The 12,146-nt window shown below is 45.4% G+C and overlaps 2 long non-coding RNA genes across 2 annotated transcripts; both read right to left on the reverse strand.

The window, feature by feature from the left end:
- Positions 1-7,554: 7,554 nt before the first annotated feature.
- On the reverse strand, positions 7,555-7,968 carry LOC128743936 (uncharacterized). Its single transcript, XR_008412340.1, has 3 exons — positions 7,892-7,968; positions 7,758-7,826; positions 7,555-7,703 (listed from the first exon to the last, which is right to left on the reverse strand). It is a non-coding gene; the product is annotated as an uncharacterized LOC128743936 (long non-coding RNA).
- A 2,327-nt stretch (positions 7,969-10,295) lies between these two features.
- On the reverse strand, positions 10,296-10,629 carry LOC128743945 (uncharacterized). The gene is made up of 3 exons (XR_008412341.1): positions 10,553-10,629; positions 10,419-10,487; positions 10,296-10,364 (listed from the first exon to the last, which is right to left on the reverse strand). It is a non-coding gene; the product is annotated as an uncharacterized LOC128743945 (long non-coding RNA).
- Positions 10,630-12,146: the final 1,517 nt, after the last annotated feature.

The following is a 12,146-nucleotide window of genomic DNA, read 5'->3' on the forward strand; positions in this document are numbered from 1 at the left end:
ATGCTGCTGGAGCATAACCTTAAATTTGGTTGCATGCTAAGACATAAATCAAATCGGAACTTCAAGATGTAAGGATTTTACTTTTAAGGATGAGTAGCAAAACATTGCTGCAGGAATCTAAGGCCCAAACTAGGTAAGTTTGTAGGTGTCAACGAGTCAAAACATTTTCACACGAGTAAAACGTGTTTCACGGATTAACGGAGTTAGTAGACCGCTTGCAAGTGTGTTTGTATATAAGGGTGTGACTGCGTTGGGCTGCTTTTGATTTTTCAGCGGCTTTAGTTCACATCCGGATTCACTATTTCTCTCTCAGTGAACAGCAATTGTACAATGTTAGGAAGCACACACTTTGAAACAAGATCTTGTAACGATTTACTTAATCTGCAAGGGTAACGTTTACATTTGCAAAAGATAAACGTTTCGATTATATTTTGTAGTTTTTATCAAGGAATTAATACTGTCTGCCCTTTGTCAATTGTCTTTGTTTTGCTAAAGTAACATGTCCAAAATCTGTTCTGATTTAACGAAACTGACGGCCGGTAAACGGCTGAATAATGCGTACCGTCGGTGCCTTGTGCATGTGTAGGCATAAAATAGACCCTACAGTGGTTCATAGCCTCTTATTCAGCAACTCCTATTCCTACCTCCTCGTGGTACCAGCCGGGATACGAGCTTTTTGGTGGAGATCGGGTAATCAACCCCGGTGGAAGCCAAGGTCGTATGCTGACAGGAAAGGAGGGCTCTTTCGAGCTTCGTTGGCCCTCCGGCGAAACAGGGGGTTGGTGTAGCAGGCTTTGCAAGCCGTCACCCCGAAAAATACTAAAGCACGGAACGCTACCTGGAAGAGCAGGAATATACAGAGTTGGAGCAGCTTCATCGTTCTCAGGAAACGCGAAAGTTCTACCAGAAACTGAACGGATCCCGCAAAGGTTTTGTGCCGCGAGCCGAAATGTGTCGGGATAAAACCCCTACTAACACGGTTATTACAAAGTAGTTGTGGTAACCGAATTATGACTAATTTCAGTCGTAATCCGGTTGCTTCAACTAAATGAACCCAAAATGTGCTACTTGGGACTGGCAGTATTCTGACGGACGATCGTGAGGTGACGGATAGGTGGAAGCAGCACTTCGATGAACACCTGAATGGCGCCCAGACGGAGAACCATGGCGGCGGGAAAAGCGATTTTGACGGTGCAACAAACGGGGAAGAGGTGTCAGCCCCAAAGATAGGCGAAGTTAAGGAGGCCATCATGCAGCTAAAGAACAACAAGTCAGCTGGAAAAGATGGCATCGGACCGGAGCTTATTAAAATGGGACCAGAAAAGCTGGCCATTTGTCTACACCGACTTATTGTTAGAATTTAGGATACGGAACAGCTACCGGAGGAGTGGAAAGACGGAGTTATCTGCCCGATTTATAAAAAGGGCGACAAGTTGGACTGTGAGAACTATCGAGCAATCACCGTTCTCAATGCCGCCTATAAAGTACTGTCCCAATGTCATTTCCACCGTTTATCACCAATTGCGAATAGATTTGAACTTATCAAGCCGGCTTCGTCGAAGGTCGGTCTACAACGGATCAAATATTTATACTGCGGCAAATCCTCCACAAGGGTCGTGAATACAGAGTTCCCACTCATCATTTGTTCGTTGATTTCAAAGCCGCATATGATACCATCGACCGGAAAGAGCTATGGAAAATCATGGGTTAAAAGTAAATACATCTAAAACAAAGGAGATACTGGCTAGCGGAACCAAGGCAGAACGACACCGCTTGGGCAGTAGTATATTTATCGACGGCGATGAGTTTGAGGTACTCGATGAATTTGTCTACCTTGGCTCACTGGTAACGGCGGACAATGGTACCAACCGTGAGATTCGGAGGCATATTAGCAGCGGAAGTTGTGCTTACTATGGGCTTTACGAGCAATTGCGGTCGAGCAGACAGTCCGACGTACCCTGTATAAGACGCCTATTAGACCGGTTGTTCACTATGGGCATGAAACATGGATAATGCTCTAGGAGGACCTGCGAGTGCTCGGAGTTTTCGAACGACGAGTGCTAAGAACAATCTTCGGCGGTGTACAGGAGAACGGACTATGGAGGCGGAGGACGAACCATGATGTCGTCACAGCTCTATGGCGAACCCAGTATCCAGAAGGTAGCTAAAGCTGGACGGATACGATGGGCAGGGCATGTTGCAAGAATGCCGGAAAACTACACTGCAAAGATGGCGCAACGAGCAAGATGGTTAGACCAGGTGGAGCGAGATCTGGCGGAGAGTACTCGGTGTCTGAGGAATTGATGAGCGGTAGCCCTCAACCGAGTTACATGGAGAAACTTTGTTCAACAGGCTTTGTTTTAGGACGGCAATCCACCTAAGTGAAGTGAAGTGGTATTATTTAGGAAGAAGAGTTTAAAATCATCAGCATCCAATACTTTCATTCATTTGACGGTAAGATGAATGTAGTTAGAGTACATCAGGACAATTTGTGGACCTAGATGACTTCCCTGTGATACGCTAGAGCTGCCGAAAAGATATTTCACTGTCGTAAATGCGCCAGCACTGAGACCGTGTTCTGCCGGAGGCGCAGAATTGCTTCGAGAGGTGCGATACGAGAAGCTTCTTTAATACGAACAACGGAATCAGGAACCGGACCGTGCCAACTCCTGTTATGTTGTAACATACGACTAGCTTGGTCGGCTACTCACTTATATTTGGAGAGGACTCAAAACCGATAACTTACCTGGATGCAACCGACAACTCATAGATTAGATGCACATGCAAAACCAGACAGATAAGGCTAAGTAGAAAGCAAAAATTATACAACGTAAGAATTCAGGAATGGGCATGCGAAAGAGGGAGAGTATTAATCATACCTGCAGCTGGTTCACAAGGCTGCTCAAAACTCCTCAAGTTCAACATTCGCTCTGTCCACCATGCTCGCAGACGAAGAGGGGACTCATCGGATCAAACAACGCAGAGCGGGGGTCAGGCTCAAGCAGTCCTCTCCGAGTTCTCTCCTCAGAAACAGACGTTCTCTTCGACGAAAATGTGTGACGCGACGATATCGAATGGCTCGCCGAACACCAGCACCTCCACCCGGTTTTCGATGAAGTGTTTTTCTGGAGTTTACTACCCAAAACAATAACCAAATTGGTTAACCGGCACACCGGTCGAACGATGACAATCCCGGAAATTCTCACCCGGTACTATGAACGGATTGCAGGTCACTGTAGACGAAACTCTGATGGGCGCTGACACGTGGCACTTCAACCGGTCTTACGATGACGCTTCTGGGGATTCCCACCCGGTATTCTAGTTGGCAAGGCACTCGCTATGGACGAAATCCGTTGATCGTTGACCCCAAAAAATATCGGTCTCTCGTGAATTTAGTGACTGCCCAATTATCCGACGCATGTGGAATAGCCGGTTTTTTGTTCCGGGTCTAGCACGTACACGACGAAAAACTACTGTTATTTCACGACAACTTTTTTCAATCGTGATAAGCAGTTACTGTAGGAGATATTCTCCGGTTATGGGCGCACCGCGAGAACTACTTATTTCCACGTAAAGTGGCGTATTCTACGGTATTCACGACTTCTTATTTCAACTACTACTACTAGATTCGCTAAACTGGCCCTCCGCCCGAAGAAACAGGATGCAGTTGTACGTCCTACTTTTCGCGTGTCCATTGAACTTAAGCGGTAAGAAAGATGTTAGTGGTTATTTCGAGGGTGCATAATTTAGTGCGGTTCTTTGCCGTCTTTTTTTAGGGTTAAAGCATATTTTCTAACTTAAATCTAATAACAAAATTATGTGCCTTTTTTCCAGTTTTTAAACAAATAATAAGTAAGACAAAACCAACCAAACAGTATGGCACGCATGAGCATCTAATGGTATTGTTCCAGATATAATCGGTAACAATGTGCAACGACATGGACGTTGCAAACAACAATTCGACGTATTGTTGAAAGGTGAACAAGAAAGAGTGGTCAACGGAAATAGAATAACGATTGAAAATGATGAACAAGCTGTGGAAACCATGGTATAGACTCAGGAGGAACTACACACTAGTTGGAAGGTCTCATATGCCTTATTTTCAAAAGGGCCATCGGATAGAATGCAGCAATTACCGCGGCATTACTCTCCTCAATTCTGTTTGGATGTTTTGTTGGCGAATACCAGTGTGTTTTCGAGAGAGATGCTCCACGACCTTGCGACTATTGACCTTGCGACAAATCCTCGATAAATTCCGAGAGTTCAACTTGCAAACTCACCATTTGTTTATAGACTTCAAGGCGGTGTACGATTCAGTGACACGAAATGAGCTGTAAATGAGATTTTATAACTAAACTGATTAGGCTTATACGTGCTATCCTTGATGGGTCCAAATCAAGCGTCTGCATTGCGGGTTAGAGATCAGACTCGTTTGTGACGTTAGATGGTTTGAAGCAAGGTGACGGACAATCGAATTTGCTGTTCAACATTGCATTGCAAAGTTCTATTCGAAGGGCAGACGTGCAGAGGAGCGGTATCATCACCACGAAATCTTACATGCTCCTAGAGTTTGCGAACGACATCGATATCATCGGTGTTAACCGTAGAGCTGTGGAAGAGGCGTATACGCGTCTTAAGGAGGAAATTGCGAGGGTAGTAATTAACATAAATTCTACCAAAACAAAGTATATGGTGGCTGGTAGAGAACGTGGTAGCTCTTCGGGTGTTGGGACTGCTGTTGTGATAGATGGAGATACTTTTGAAGTGGTCGACGAATTTGTTTACATTGGTATGTTAGCCGTGAAGTAAAAAGGCGAATAGCGGCTGCCAACAGGGCCTTCATCGGATTACGCAGCCAGCTGAGGTCCCGTAGCCTGCAACTCAGCACAAGATTCGCTGTACCCTATAAGACGTTAATTCTCCCGGTGGTACTCTACGGTCACAAAGCGTGGACGTTGACAGAGAGCGACCGACAAGCTCTTGGTGTTTCTGAGCGCAAGATCCTTCGCTCAATTCTTGGCGGTATATTACAAGAAGGAGTGTGGCGCAGTGGCATGAACTATGAAATATACCTAGTATACAAAGATGCGGATCTTTGTGAGGCGACTAAAACACGACAGGTTCCAATGGATTGGCCACGTAGCAAGGAAGCCGGATGAGAGACCAGCTAAAATAATATTCAGCAGATAACCCGACAGAGGCCGATGATTTCGAGGCAGGCCTGTTGACGACGATGCTAGAGCAGCGGGTGTCAGGGGCGCTTAGAAAGCGGCAGCTCAAGACCGACCACTCCTGAATTTGGCACGGATTCGATGAACGGATTGTCGCCGAAAACCAAAAAGTAAGTAATACGTCAAACTGGCGCAGCTTTGCAATGCTCAGAGTTTGTCGTTTGTTGAAATGGCCGAATTTCTACAACTGCGTAGCCATAGCGTTGGCACATCTCTTTTAAAGCATCTCCAAATTAAACAAGCACCTACGTTTCTAGTATGGCTGTAGGTTTCTGTGACCACACTATGAAAAACTCGGAGAAGCGCTGTATACACCCTGGTATTTGCAGATCCAAATCTATTGGTGAGACTATCTATTACGGCACCGAATTCGAAGATAGACTGTACCAGTGAATAGAACAATGATACAACATGAATCTTCTCGTCAAGCCAGGTTTCCGTTAAAATGATCATTTCAAAGTGTGACTCTTTACTTACTTACTTTAGTGGCAACGGTCCGTTACCAATCCCGCGCCGAACGAATTATGGGCCTCCAGTACCGTTCGTCCTGGGCTGCCGTTCTCCAATCCTCACGAACACCAACTGAACGTGCATCGTCTTCGATAGCACACACCCATCGGGTGCACGGTCTGCCTCGGTGTCTACGGCCTCTTCCTGGTTCTCTGCTGAAAATAGTTTTGGCTACTCTTTCGTCGGGCTTTTGGCCACGTTTCCAGCCCACCGCAGCGTGCCACATTGCACTACCTTCACTATATCAGAATAGGTGTACACTTGGTACAGCTCGTGATTCATGCGTCTGCGCCACACTCCATTTTCCATTTTGCCACCAGGCAAAATTTTACGCTCAAAAACCCCAAACACTCGCCGATCAGCTTCCTTTAGCGTCCATGATTCGTGTCCGTAAAGGGCCACCGGGAGGATTAGCGTACTGCAGAGCGCTAGTTTTGTGCGAATTTGCAAACTACGGGAATTCAGCTGGCTACGTAGTCCGTATAAAACCCAATTCGCGGCTGCAACTCGTCGTTTCACATGTCTTACATTATATCGTTGTCACATGTCACGAGTGCGCCAAGGTATAAAAATTCCTCCGCTATTTTATATCGTTCCCCATCTAACTCCACCTCGGCACTAACACCACTTGGACTCCCACGTTCCCTACCAGCAACCACGTACTTCCTTTTGGCGGTATTAATGGTAAGTCCCAATCTCGCCGCTTCCCTTTTAAAAGGCCTGAAGGTCTCTTCCACTGCTCTACGGTTGATTCCGATGATATCGACGTCATCCGCAAGAAGCATGTGAGATTTCGTGATGATAGTTCCATTCCTTTCCACGGTTAGAGAGTGCATCCCCTTGCTTCAGTCCATCCAACGTCACGAAAGCAGCTGAGGTCTCACCCGCGATTCTAACGCATGATTTGGATCCGTCCAGCGTCGCACGAATCAGCGTAACTAGTTTCGTCGGAAAACCATGTTCTAGTATTATCTGCCACAGCTTATTTCTTTTAACTGAATCGTACGCCGTTTTAAAGTCCACAAACAGATAGTGTGTCTGCAAGTTGTACTCCCGGAACTTGTCTAGCAACTGACGCAGAGTAAACATCTGAACCGTCTTGAATCGACCCTCACGAAAACCAGCTTGATACTTGTTACAATTTTAAGATTCGGACGGAAGACGAACCGACCGTCGACCACTACACCGCACCGTACATGGAGAAGAGACTCTTATTTCGCTCTGACCAGTCAGCATACAATCGCAAAACGCATGAACACCCGAAAAGCCAATAACTTTGCTTGAAATGTCTGATTAGCCACACGAAATATATCACAATAAGGAAACGATTTATACATTTTGCTTAGATCTATTTGGACGATCGTTCACCTCTTCTATTCATTCTGGATCCATACTTATGCTAGCACATCACCTGCTATCGTTGGGGGCCCCTTAAGTTCAGCTAATTGTTTCCGGTATACTGACTGCGGTCATACGTTGAATCATCTCTATCGCCGACTCACAGGTGTAAATGATGGCAGCACTCCATCTGTTCCGTTACCCTCGTTCTGTCGACGCACGTTCTTCGTCCGACGCCGGTTGTATTCGTGGCGTACACGGCGACGCCAAGTTCGTGTGTCTCGACGTTGTTGATCGACTCCAGCCAGGAATGGGGTGATTGTCCTGAGCTGTTCCTCTTCCTGGAATCACTATTCATCCGCCGAATGGGCCTACGGGAGCAGTATCGTCGAAGTGCGAAAAATGTGCTTAAGAAGAAAAGCCCTGTAAAAACTTAGCGATAATCTTCTGTGACATGTATAAAGAATGTGGCCGTTTACCTCTTTTGAGGGCTTTTCGTCGGTCTCGATAAAGACACTGCCTAAATAGGCTTCGCAGAAGATCGCCGGTTGTGTGCTACTTTTGATTCGCTTTGTTCTTCGGAGTGAGCTTGCTTACAATAGCAGTACTTCCTTATGCTTTGTGCTGCCGAGTAGATTTTGGTTAGTTACAACCTCCCCGTGTGTCTCATAAGTTTACCTTTTAATCGTATGAATTTGGCTCCGTTGCCGTGACAATCGACCTTGAGCATCAACTGTTGTCTACTGCCTGGTTAATATAAACGAAAATCAGGTTGGAATTCCTATTCCAATACGAATTTATCTAAATCGTACCTGTTATGCTTATATCTCCGAAAATAACGGAGGCTTGATTCCAGAGATACGTGTACGGGCAAGGTAGTCACAACGATTAGAATCACCAGCTTGAAGCAAGGGAGTTACACTTAACGCGTTGCTTTCCCTTTTATAAAATGGGCGACAATCAAAAGCGCAAGCACACTGACGCAGTGCGACTGTTCCACTTCGTGGTTTACCGGAAACTGTCTGATCTTGAGAGCAGTTTAGCGAGCATAGCCTGGTGAGTTCTTACAGATAGTCTCTTTTGAGAACTGCTATAATCTTGTTGGTACATTCTTTACTGTAGATGCATGGGCTGCGTAATTATAGGAATTGCACTGTGGGAAAATTGTGCGCATTTTTGTCGGCATAATTTCGAAGTGTAACACAACATCATACAAGCGGCAACGAAATTTTTGCGGAGGATTGCATCCGCAAAAATTTCGTGTGAATGTTGACGTAAGATTTTGAAGAGGCCAATTGATATTTACTGTACGCAATCTCGAACAAATATTCTCCAAGTTGGACATCGATGACTGCTTTCTCCTTACTTCGTAGTGCTCCAATACATATCTTATTAGCTAACGGTAACTGTTATTCTTGCTACACCGTTTGGTGCCAGATAATTCCAAGAGGATTTTCACCGCTGATGCATTAGAGCGGCATATTTTCTAATCTACTTAATAACTATCTAAACCTAAGGCCAATCGCATCTTCAATATCTGTGTTACGGTTATGAGTTGGGCGCCAGAAATTGCGCCAAGAAAATACATAGTTATAATTCAAACTGAACGAAAATTTGTTTTGAGGCTGTTACATATGTAGGTGTTCTAAACTTAAGTCAAAGTGATACTAATTAGCTTAGGTATTGTGTGGCGTTTGCGTAATTGCGTCTGGGTGTATGATCTATCCGAATGGAGTGATGTACTCGAATCCGGGGGGACCCTCTCACCGTTGTCAGTGAAGAGGGGAGCGATTTCTCACGTTTCGCGAACGGCTCGCGCGGTTGCGCTTGTCTGCTGGGAAATGCCGCACCAAATCCGCTACGTGTTTCCTCCTTTTTCAGTCATGTGAGACTTGCGAGTCTTGCTTCCCCAATAGACGATATATGTTCGGTAATGACTGTTGCCGATAGGGTTACGATTTTACTGGTTTGGTTCCTCTAATCGGTCAACAGCATCAGGTTCTGTGGCATGAATGCTCTTGGTCGACAGTTAAACTGTGTACATAGCTGGAAACTAGGATAGTTAATCTGCTTTGATGTCCTTCAAATGTTCGTATTTTCGGACGTCAGTCACCTTATGTGACCAGTAGTAGTCTCGCTGTATCCGATTTAGTGGGCGCTCTTCGTTGAAATGAGCTGCCGTGGGGGTGTTGTGGATTCGATGCATTGTCTCTCGTCGTAGATATGTAGGAACCACCTTCCCCTGTAGATATAATGCTTTTGTTTCCTTCTTTCCTCGTAATTTTAACTCGAAGTCCAGCTCATCGTCTCCCAAATGTTCGAAGTCCATGGTTGTCCACAACTTTAGTAATTTTGAGTCACTATTGTCTGCCTGTTTATTCAGTTTCGCTTATTCACTATTATGTACGAAACGTGGTGGTCAGAATGCGAACGTAGGTTTTTTGGTTGGGCGCCAATGTTACAATTTTAAGATTCGGACGGAAGACGAACCGACCGTCGACCACTACACCGCACCGTACATGGAGAAGAGACTCTTATTTCGCTCTGACCAGTCAGCATACAAACGCAAAACGCATGAACACCCGAAAAGCCAATAACTTTGCTTGAAATGTCTGATTAGCCACACGAAATATATCACAATAAGGAAACGATTTATACATTTTGCTTAGATCTATTTGGACGATCGTTCACCTCTTCTATTCATTCTGGATCCATACTTATGCTAGCACATCACCTGCTATCGTTGGGGGCCCCTTAAGTTCAGCTAATTGTTTCCGGTATACTGACTGCGGTCATACGTTGAATCATCTCTATCGCCGACTCACAGGTGTAAATGATGGCAGCACTCCATCTGTTCCGTTACCCTCGTTCTGTCGACGCACGTTCTTCGTCCGACGCCGGTTGTATTCGTGGCGTACACGGCGACGCCAAGTTCGTGTGTCTCGACGTTGTTGATCGACTCCAGCCAGGAATGGGGTGATTGTCCTGAGCTGTTCCTCTTCCTGGAATCACTATTCATCCGCCGAATGGGCCTACGGGAGCAGTATCGTCGAAGTGCGAAAAATGTGCTTAAGAAGAAAAGCCCTGTAAAAACTTAGCGATAATCTTCTGTGACATGTATAAAGAATGTGGCCGTTTACCTCTTTTGAGGGCTTTTCGTCGGTCTCGATAAAGACACTGCCTAAATAGGCTTCGCAGAAGATCGCCTGTTGTGTGCTACTTTTGATTCGCTTTGTTCTTCGGAGTGAGCTTGCTTACAATAGCAGTACTTCCTTATGCTTTGTGCTGCCGAGTAGATTTTGGTTAGTTACAACCTCCCCGTGTGTCTCATAAGTTTACCTTTTAATCGTATGAATTTGGCTCCGTTGCCGTGACAATCGACCTTGAGCATCAACTGTTGTCTACTGCCTGGTTAATATAAACGAAAATCAGGTTGGAATTCCTATTCCAATACGAATTTATCTAAATCGTACCTGTTATGCTTATATCTCCGAAAATAACGGAGGCTTGATTCCAGAGATACGTGTACGGGCAAGGTAGTCACAACGATTAGAATCACCAGCTTGAAGCAAGGGAGTTACACTTAACGCGTTGCTTTCCCTTTTATAAAATGGGCGACAATCAAAAGCGCAAGCACACTGACGCAGTGCGACTGTTCCACTTCGTGGTTTACCGGAAACTGTCTGATCTTGAGAGCAGTTTAGCGAGCATAGCCTGGTGAGTTCTTACAGATAGTCTCTTTTGAGAACTGCTATAATCTTGTTGGTACATTCTTTACTGTAGATGCATGGGCTGCGTAATTATAGGAATTGCACTGTGGGAAAATTGTGCGCATTTTTGTCGGCATAATTTCGAAGTGTAACATACTCACCAACGAAGGACTCCGCTAACGGTCTCAGTCTGCAGAACAGGAAACGGGAAAGCACCTTGTAGGCAGAATTGAGCAATGTAATTCCTCGATAGTTTTTACATTCCAGTCGATGTCCCTTTTCGAAACTTGGGCGAATGACGCCATCCAACCACTCCCCCGGCATTTGTTCTTCCTCCCAGATCCTGACAATGATCCGGTGGATTGCTTCGTACAGCCGCTCGCTTCCCGATTTTAGAAGTTCAGCCGGGATACCGTCCTTCCCAGCAGCCTTACCGTTTTTCATCTCACTGATTGCCTTTTTAGCCTCCTCCTGTGTTGGTGGCTCCACAGCTTAACCATCGCTTACAATTCCAATCCTGTCCCTGCTGATCTCCGCGTTTACCTCTCGATTCACCAGTGTCTGGAAGTGCTCCTTCCATCTGGCTGCTACCGCCGTTTTGTCGGTAAGCAGGTTGCCAGCACAATCATTGCACATCACAGGCATGGCAAAATTCCTGCATCTCACCGTTTTATAGAAACTCCGTATTGCTGACGTGCTCCTCGTACTCGCGTTTCTTTAGACGATGGATTCTTTTTTCCGCAGCTCTAGTCTCGCTGTACTTCTCTCTGTTTTGACGCGTTACCGCAGTGAGCATGCGACTCCTGGCCTGGTTCTTTTCATCTGTCGCTCTCTGGCATTCGGCATCAAACCAACTGTTACGCTGTCTTCCACGCGTCGTGCCTTCCACCTCTCTCGTGTGACTCTTTAACAGCAATAAAAAAGCCTTCAATATTGGTTCAAAGTCTACGCACGTTTTGGTAGTAAATCAGTAGCGGTTTGGAGGAGTTCTGCTACGGATCAGGCATAAAGCTGGAAACGGAGACTGCATCATTGGAAGAAATGATATAGCAGTTATCCCACATTCTAGAATTAGAATCTTGGGAGCCTTATTCTGGACCAGTGTCGGCTATTCGCAGACAATAATGATTCGGCTGTTTTGGCGAACTTGGGGGCTTCCTTAATACCACAGTCGAGTATGCCACTGGAAGCATAGAGTGTATCAACAGTATTGAGGAGATAATCACACTTTTACTTGCCATGATTTACGGCTTTGAGCCAAAGCAGCTTATGAAAAAATAATAGATTTGATTTCTAAGCTTAACAAAAGTATGAAAGAAAGTGACCAAAATTATCGCGAAAAATTCTATGCAGAAAC

Source organism: Sabethes cyaneus, chromosome 3 (assembly GCF_943734655.1).
Source record: "Sabethes cyaneus chromosome 3, idSabCyanKW18_F2, whole genome shotgun sequence".
NCBI classification, from domain to species: Eukaryota; Metazoa; Arthropoda; class Insecta; order Diptera; family Culicidae; genus Sabethes; species Sabethes cyaneus.